This window comes from Neolamprologus brichardi, chromosome 7, assembly GCF_056152115.1.
Source record: "Neolamprologus brichardi isolate AB-2024 chromosome 7, ASM5615211v1, whole genome shotgun sequence".
NCBI lineage: Eukaryota > Metazoa > Chordata > Actinopteri > Cichliformes > Cichlidae > Neolamprologus > Neolamprologus brichardi.
In genome coordinates this window covers 40415189-40424571 of record NC_142110.1, presented here as the reverse complement: position 1 = coordinate 40424571, position 9383 = coordinate 40415189, and positions in this window count along the sequence as shown.

Here is a 9383-nt window from a genome sequence, read left to right as displayed (position 1 = left end):
TGGTCTCAGATGAGAGCACATCCTTCACATACAGGTATAAACATCCACCGGATCAGGCCACCTGAAATTTCTGGGTAAACAATGTTTTTCACAGCAGATGGTTTGACTAGTGTTCATTGAAAATGCACAAAGAATAACAGATAAAGGTTGAACTTGTTTTCATGAGATTAATGGAATTCCGTGATAAAGGTTTTTAATATTTATCTTACATCTGTGGTTTTGTCTAAAAAGGCATTCGTGACTCACAGAAAAACAATTCTGGAACTCTAGTTTGAATTACACATTAATTGCAAAAGTTTTTCCGATGCCAAAACAGAAGACTGATTCTGTAAGACTGAATAATTTTGATTTGCATACACACATACTGTGTGATTTATTACTATTACTGAAGCTCCAAACCATAGTAAAGGGACCTCTGGCTAATACGTCGGTTCTATGTCGGGCTCGTAGCCGAAAAATAGCTTTACTTTGTTGTCTGGGTCAACTTTGCTAGCGAGAGACAGAGAGAGGTGTTGAAAGGCTGCTCCAACGGAACTTATTGTTTCGGAGGAAAACATGAACACAGAGTACAGTCGAGTCTTAATAGCTTATTTACAACTGGGCTCGTCAGGCACTCTTCTTGGCTGCAGTGGTTATTATTATATTTACATGCTTCCAGCTCCCGTTTCTGCTCGATGACAACTCGTACTTTTCCTTTTTCTCCCTTCTCGCGCTCACATACACATAATGGGTATGGCAGTCCATTCTCCCTGCAGCACGGACTACACTGCCCATGAGGCCACATTCTGCATTCTGCCTATTAGCTTAGCACAACAACAACAAAAAGGCACTCTCTCACCCAGGAAACACACAGTCGGAGAGAGAGCGCGTCACCATGGCAACCATAACGCTGCCGCCTGGAACAACAGAACATAGCTGCCAAACAAAACCCAAACAGTCCTGACCCGCCACAATATGAAACAGGAAAATACCGCCGTGTAATCCATTTATTTCAACAAAGTAACTGTATTCTAAATACCACCTTTTTAAACGGTAACTGTAACGGAATACAGTTACTCATATTTTGTATTTTAAATACGTAACGGCGGTACATGTATTCCGTTACTCCCCAACACTGCACCTACATATATATGTGCAACATAGCATCCACAATACACCAAATGTAGAGTAGTAAAATATAGCAGGCTGCAGCCTTACATAATAGTTGTGTAAGGATAGCAGCCCTGCTATTGTTGGAGGGATTTGAACTTAGCGATGTATTTGTAGTTTAGCTATTTTGTTCTTTTTTTAAAAGTCTGTGAGGGCTCTGTCCTCTGAACTTACAGAGTTGATAGTCTGTTTCCTTTATTTTTATATTCAGTGTTTTTTCTTCACATTGTGATTCCAGAGCTGAGAGTACCAAATCACATATTTTCTTTTCTCCACCTGAATGTTAGATTCAGATTTTGTAAGAAGCACTTTTTTTCTTTTTGTTTTCATCACCATGCTGAAAAACGTTATATGCAAATGCTTGTTTTGTTTCATGACCTTAGATGGGAACAAATGTCAGGCTCAAATATGTGTCTACATTTTAATAAAAACTGAGATTTATAAGAGAACTCAAAGAGCTTTAAATCTGAAAAGAAGGCGTGTGTGTGATGATTTCTGCCTTTGTTCTAGGTTACACAGAGTACAATGGATCTGGCCCCTGCTCTCACTTAGTGGATCAAAAAGCAGCTTTTTAGTGCCTGACAGGATGTCTCCTTGTTGCTGCTGTCTGCTGCCTAGAAAGATGAAAACAGTCCAATAACTCACCCAAATACAGAGTTTTAGCACTTGCTCTCCAAGCACTGGAGTTAGTGTTGATTGTATTGGCTGGGCAGATGGGTCACCAGCATTGTCCTCCTGAATCCCATTCACAATGGCTCAAATCTTTGGAACATGTTCTCTCCTCAGAAATTGAGGTCTCATCAAAGCCATGCCCAGATCCACAAGAAAGAGCCACCTCTTATGAAGCTTCCTCTCATCCATCATCTGGATTTGGGGCCAGAAAGCCAACATGTAACACATTGAACTGTCCCAAATTATGCACAGCATCACAGGCAGCCAGAGTAGGGTTCCTCTTTGCAGCTGTAACCCAGTCACGACTTGTTGGTTTTTTTTAAACCACAGATTTTTCTTGCCTTTTTAACCTACAGATATATTGACAATTTTTGCTTTTTTTTTTTTTTTTAACACAGCCGACCTCGATCATGATTTTATACCTTGTGGCAGTGAACGCTCCGAGCACACAGCCCAGAATACCTCAAGCTGCCCACTTGTTCCACATCAGTCTTATTGCAATATGTTTGTCTCATTGATAACTGAGAAAATGTAAAAGATCAGTAGTAAAGTTGATATTCTGAAATACTGTGGTAGACATGGTTACACACGGTTATTGATTTTGGAAGTTAGAAGAAAATGTCTGTTTTACGTGTGGCACTGTGTGTGTGCAGGACTTGGTGTGTTTTATTGAGGATTTTCATGGATGTTTAAGCAGAGGTAAATTGGGATTTGGCAGGTGAAGAAACTATAGGATCAGGTGTATGGGCACTGCATGGGGAAAAGAATCACTCAGAAAAAAGTCTCATAATAATTTGTTTGTGAGCTCCAGGAGATTTTTCTTTGTACACAGGCTGAGATCAGTTGACCCGTGCTGCTGCTACTGAATGCTCTTTATGGATTTATCCAACTGAGATAAACAAGATACAAATAGATACACAAGCTCTATAGCTGATTTCCAACCTCCACATAATATTAAGTCAGTATGAAAAGTAAAATTCAGTTAGTGAATCCAAACAGCATCACCTTAAATATATAACGACGTCTTTTACGCTTGATATAACAAAACATTGACCGTGAATGCTACAGCCTACTTGGCATCTGTCCAACACAATGCATTGCTGTAAACTTGATCGCAATACTGCAAACTTCTCAGTTTAATCTGCCAAGTACTTCATTATTTTTACACTACAACTGTTGTTGAATTATGTTTTGTAGCACCCTTGTGTTAAAACAATCTGAAAATGTTTATTTCTATACTCTGCGACTGGTCATGTAAGCAGTACTGCCACATTTTTTCTATGCTATTTTTGTAGCAATAAAAGGGATTTGCATATTTCATGGGGGAGTCTTGACTGCTTTACCAAAGTGCTGTATATGTGCAATCTAAAGCTCAAATACTGTTAAAGTGCATGCAACTTAATTTGTGTAGGTCTGCTGCTTGCGCATCATGAGATCATGATGAAAACCATCTCTGCTTTCCATGAAGTTTAATAAGTTTAATATTTCACTATTTATTGGAGTATGATAAAACTTTAAGGAATATATGTTTTTAAAGTTTATTAAAATAATTGCATTGATCAGAACAAAAACACTTTCAAATTATCAAACAAATTTAAAATGTCACAACAGAAAATGGGCTGCTATTAAGACTTCCTGTGCCTACATCAATCCAAGGCCTGATTATTTTCAGGATAGGTTCTAAAGTCAATGTTGTCATCCCTCTGTTATCTCCAGCCAAAAGCCAAAACTGAAGAGCTGAAAGTAATTTTGAGTTGTTTTGCTTGAATCCTTTTGGTTGGAGGCTCATCTCTTAGGTCATCTCCCAGTTTACTGAAAAAAATTCAGAATTAGGTGACTTGGTACTCTATTAATTTTTTAAAACTCAAAAATCTCTGAATTTCCACTTCCACTACTGTGTGAAGAACTTTTTTCACACCAAAACCAAGTTTACGTTGGTGCAACTCGTAAGTAAATTTGCCTCCCAAATCTATTGAGTCACTAAACATCTTTTAGGTGCAATTATGCACCTATAATAATAATCTAAATTTAAATGCGATAACAGTGTGTCTTTAAGTGCATATTTGTGTCATTACCTAAGAGCAGTGATAACCTCATACTCTTTCAGTCCAGACAGATCCTAATCCTGCTAGACATGCCACTCCCAGTGTCCTTCCTCTGTCTTTCATTCTGTTATCACTGCAATATTCCTTTCCTTTTCTTCCTCCCTCACCATCATCTTCCTGCCTGCACTGTCCACCATTAGATGGCAATTAGAACTTTGTTGACACGCTGACTCCACAGGGGCCTAGCCTGCTTTTTCTGTCCTGCAGCATCTGTCTCTCTGTCCGTTTCTTTCCTTGGTCTCCCTACGCCTGCATGTTTCTGTCTTCCCGCATTTCGTCTTCATCTCTGACTTTCTTTTCCTGTCCTCCTTACTCAGCACCCATGGGTGTCTGTCTCATTTTGTCCTCTCAACGATTCTTTCCCTAGCTCTTCTTACACTTTTACTGAACTTTGTGCATGCTAACTTCTGTAACTGGATACAACTGTGTCCATTCACACTGGACCGACCTTCTTGTTCTCTTGCCCTTCTTGGATAAAGACAAAAATGATTTTAAAGTTTTATTTTGATTCATTTTACAAGTTCTTTCTAGAGAAATGGAGGCTTTACATTAAGTTAGTGAACAAATTAGCCATCCCAGAAGCACAGTGCTGTACACTCCTTGCTCTTTGATGTAAAAACAACTTTATATCTGCTCTTTAGCACCATGGGAGGTTATATAGGGGGAGCCCATAGATCTAAGATTGTATCAGCTATGTGTGTGTCTGTGTGTCTCTGTGTGTGTACTTGCTGTGGAAAAGGGCCAAGTTAGTTGGCAAGATTGTGTTCAGTGTCAGCTTATATTGGAAATCACGTAGTGTGGAGAAAGCAGAGCTTTTAGTAGCTTTTACGAAGTGTGGATATAAAACACTATCTTGAGCAGCTGGTGTGTGTGGTCTTTTGATATCCGTGTAATATGGTTGTAGAAAGTGCAGCTCCGGAAGAGTAGGAAAGTGATTATATCTACTTTTTACTTGTGCTTTTAAGATAAAATGCATTAGAAGGTATGTACATTCTTCTATCTTTTGGAAAAAATCAACAGTTTGTTTGTTTTTTTGGAGACAGCAACCTTTCTCAGATTTAATCCTTTTTTTAACAACTGAAAAGCATTTTGTAACTACAGACAAACACTGTGACCATTCTCTTCTCAGTTCATGCATATGGAGAAAAAAAAAGAAAACTTTGGCAAGTATAGCTGTGAAATCAATCAGATTTCCCTAAGCCACATACAGTCAGTAACAGGTGCACTCAATTGCTGGTTTCTGTGTCAGAACCCAATCAGAGTGACATTTAACAGCAAATGAAAATAATTTCAGTGCCCTGTCTGTGATTAGTGGATTTGCTTGTGGAACTGAAGTAAAACCAAATTGATCTTCCACATGAAGTTCAACTGAAATGCAAATTTGTTAATGGAGTCTACTTTTTATTTTTGCACTTTACAAAAACAGCTAGTGTATCCCTGCATTGATGAGGTGATAAATGTGTGGGGCATCCAGGTTTGTATCCCAGCAAGTACCAGATGTCCATGGGTGTTGTGTTCAGGGTTAAATCTGGATGGCTACCATAGACTTTAAAAATATGTTTCTTTGTAGTAGATTTCCTGCTGATTAGGTCGAATTGATGTCTAAATTGTATATAGCCATCAAGGCTAAAATAACATTGTTTGAAAAATGCAGCGATGTCCAGCCAGCCCTCAGATCTGTGTTTTATGGGAGTGCAGATCAAGTACAGTGACCTTGTGTTTTCAAATGGATAGTGCTTTTCTCACTTATAGTATGTAGTGAAGTATCAAAAAATGAAAATGGAGAATAAAAGATTGGAAAAATATTGCCTAGTCTGATGAGTCTCGACTTCTGCCGGAATATTCAAATGTTAGGTTTACAATTTGGTGTAAACCATGTGAAAGCATGGATCTTTTCTGCCTTATATTAATGGTTCAGGCTGGTGATGGTGTAAAGGTGTGGGGGGCCCTTGCTCACTGAGAACGTATTTTTCCCATATGTTGAGGGCCATAGTGCTGCAGTTGTTAGGACTGTCACCTGGTCTGGTTTAGAATCTACCAGAACATCTGTGGAGTTTGGAGAGGTTTTTCCATCTTCAATCAAATGAAGGGATGGCTTATAAACTGTTTTCTTTTTAATCAAATCTCAGTTGCTTAGAGCTCTAATGAAAGTTTTTAAAATTTCTTTTCGATGTCACCTAATGTAGAGTGGATGAGTCATGTTTCACCGTAGTTTTCTATCCTCATTAGGTACATTTAGGTCTGCATAGGTGAAAACAACTGTTATTCAAACTCCTGATAGGTGTTAAGAGTTGGATATTTTAAAAGAAGTAATCTCAGATGAAAGTTAAATTCAACAACACATGAGTTTAATATCTACAATTAATTATCAAAAAAAAAAATTGTTTTCTTTTTTGTTGTGTCTTTTTCCCCGGGCTTCTTAGTGACATGAAATCATTCCCCAAGTCACAAGAGATAGTCATTATATTTCTGCTGCTATTGACAACTGTCCTGCACTTGTCCGCATTCGGCATCTGCATCATTCCATTAATATACTCTGTCTGATAATGCCTTTACACCACAGTCTCTACTGCCTATACAACAAACTCAGTGTTTACTTGGTTAAATCGCCAGTAATGTTTGAAAATTTGCAACTCATTTACCAGGTGACACATGCCTTTCATAAGGCATCAGACAACTGTGTTTATGTCATGGTACCTCAGTCCTCCTGAGCTGCTTCTCCAGGCTTTGTTTTCTCTCCGTCTCCTTTCTCGTTGCTTGTGTGTCTGTCTGTGTTCATGGGTGGGACTCATCACGAACACACCTAAAGTAATCAACCACCTGTTCCAGATGATCTCATCAGGAGACCACTACTTACAGTGGTGGCTGAGATTCATTCTTTGCTGGGTTGTTGAATTATGCTGTTAGGCAAGGAAATCACACTCTTTAGTCTAGTGTGGTTTCCTTGACTTCTTCCTTCGCAACTAATCTCATTCATACACAGACCTTCCCTGGGTTTTTCCCTCCCAGGAGCGCTTGGAGAGGATGCCTGAGCTGAGTGAGTGAGGAGAGCTTGGGTTGTTTGGATGCCCCTTTTCCCTGGATCGCTGGAGCCCCTGTTTCTCCCGTCACAACCTGTATATATCACCCTGGTGTTTCACTGTTAATAAATGCACTAAACTTGACCTCTCTGAGTCCTGCAATAGAGCCCTCTCCACCCAGTGTTTCTGACAGTTTAAAAATAAAATCTAACTCTGGGTGGTTTCTACAAGAAAAGATGAGTTGTCATGAAATGCAGAATTTTCAACATTTGCGAGCTAATCAGTGATTCTTGCTCTTTGTGGATCTTTAATAAATGCATTTTCTACAGTGCTCCCTTTCATTTAGTTATTAGACATGGTTGATTCATTCTGATATGCTAATAACAATAAGGATATTATTGTATCTCATTATTAGGATGTCAAGAAGATGTTTGAAAGGGCTCATTTTATAGGTGTGAATTATCAGCAATCTTTATGGTAAGTTAGAAGTGCACTTGCAGCGATGAAAAGGATTAAGTATAAGTCTTGACCTAGTCTGTCACATTCATGATCTGATCTGAACTCCGATATTACATTTGATTACATCAGAGACAGTCAGCATATGTGTGGAAGAAAGTGATAGACCGAGAGCAAGATAGAGGGAGAAACATATGAGATGTATAATGTGCATCTGTTGACTAGATAGTAATGCATTTGTGAGCAGTTCCATTAAATAGCTATTACTCTCTGCATGTGTGTGCATTTTTCCAGAGTATTTGTTTGTCTGTGTGTGTTCAAACAGTTAGGCCATTGGGGACAAGGAGCCAGAGGGACATGAGGAAGCTGTTTGATGTTATCACCATGTGTCCTTTTTAGTTACCCTTGGCTCTAATCTATGCTGAGACGGTGTCTGAGTCCCTCATTAGTTACTGGTAACTCTTTACTGTAATGTCAACCTCTGGAAGCAAGGTTGATTCGTGTACTGAATACCAATGTGAACTGACATGTAGTGAAGGTACATTGTCATTAATATTACAGTCTCATGAATAAGGACGTAATAATATGATGGTGACGTTTCCTTGTCTGCGTGTGTATGATCCAGGAGGAAGTCAGGCAGTCCCTTGAATTAGTGCAGGCGTTACACGAGGGTCTTGTTGCAAGAATAGAATAGAAAGACTTTTTTCTTCCTTAATGAAAGCTTTAACCCAGAATGTCAACACAACAGAATATTTTAGAAATTGTGGGCGTGATTCTGTGTGAAACCCCACTGGGTTTAGCTGCTTTTTGTAGGACAAAAGTGGGGCACTTTTTTCATGGCAAAGCATTCTAATCGAATGGGCGAGGCAGCAGAGATTAGAAACCTTACATATTATGAGGTCATGACCCACTGCTTTAAACTGGTGTACATTTTGGACTAGAAGTGTCACGTCCAGTGTGGCAGACGTGTGGAGTTGTAGAAAGGACCCAAAAGGTGGCAGCTCTGGTGCAGGTGAGTATTTATTTACAGGAGTGGGTACAAACAGCAATGGTGGGTGAACATGAAACTGGAAAACCTAAACTGGGTAAAACTAACAAAACAAACCAGAAATGAAGATGCAGGGAGGTACGGCGAAATACACAGAGAGACGGACGGAGAGACGCAGGAAGACCGAGGGGAACAACACAGACGAACCAGCAACTACTATGACAGAAGACACAACTTAAATACACTCAGAGAACACAGGGAGATTACACACAGGTGGGGGAGTGATTAACGTGACGAGACTAGGGAGGCAAACTGAAAACACTCACATAAGATGCAGACCTTCACAATAAAACAGGAACTTACACATGAAAGGACACAAACTAAGAAACGCGGACTTGATACAGGAACACACGGGCAGAACAGAGTAAACACTAAACAGAGGAAGAACAGAACCAAGAATCACACTAATAGAAAACACAAAACGCTGGGTCAAAAGGACCCAGGACCATGACAAGAAGGCTGTGTAATCACATTCATGTCAGGTAGAAGCTGACCCCTCAACCATCAGATGCAAGCTTTTCTGTTTTAAAGAATAGAAGTACAACCTTAGATACTTAATGTACACATGTACACTGGTCTGTGCACACAAATGCACATCAGGACACAGATATAAATTTATCCACTTGTGTCTGTGTCCCATTTCCTGCTTGTTTACCAACTTTATGGCAGTGTATTTTATGGCAGTGTATTTTATGGCAGTGTATTTTATGGCAGTGCAGAACATGTGCAATGTCCTTGTGCTAGCAAAGGGGTAATTTCACTGCTTTTCTGGCTTTTCATTGCACTGCCTATGCTAAAATAAGCGAGGAGCACACAGTGAAGTATCAAAGAAAGTGAAAGGAAAGTTGAATTCAAAAATATCCTGATCAGATGCCCAAAAGACATCAACTGGCTCCTTTCAGTGTGTAGGAGTAGTGTTTCTCTCCACTGAAT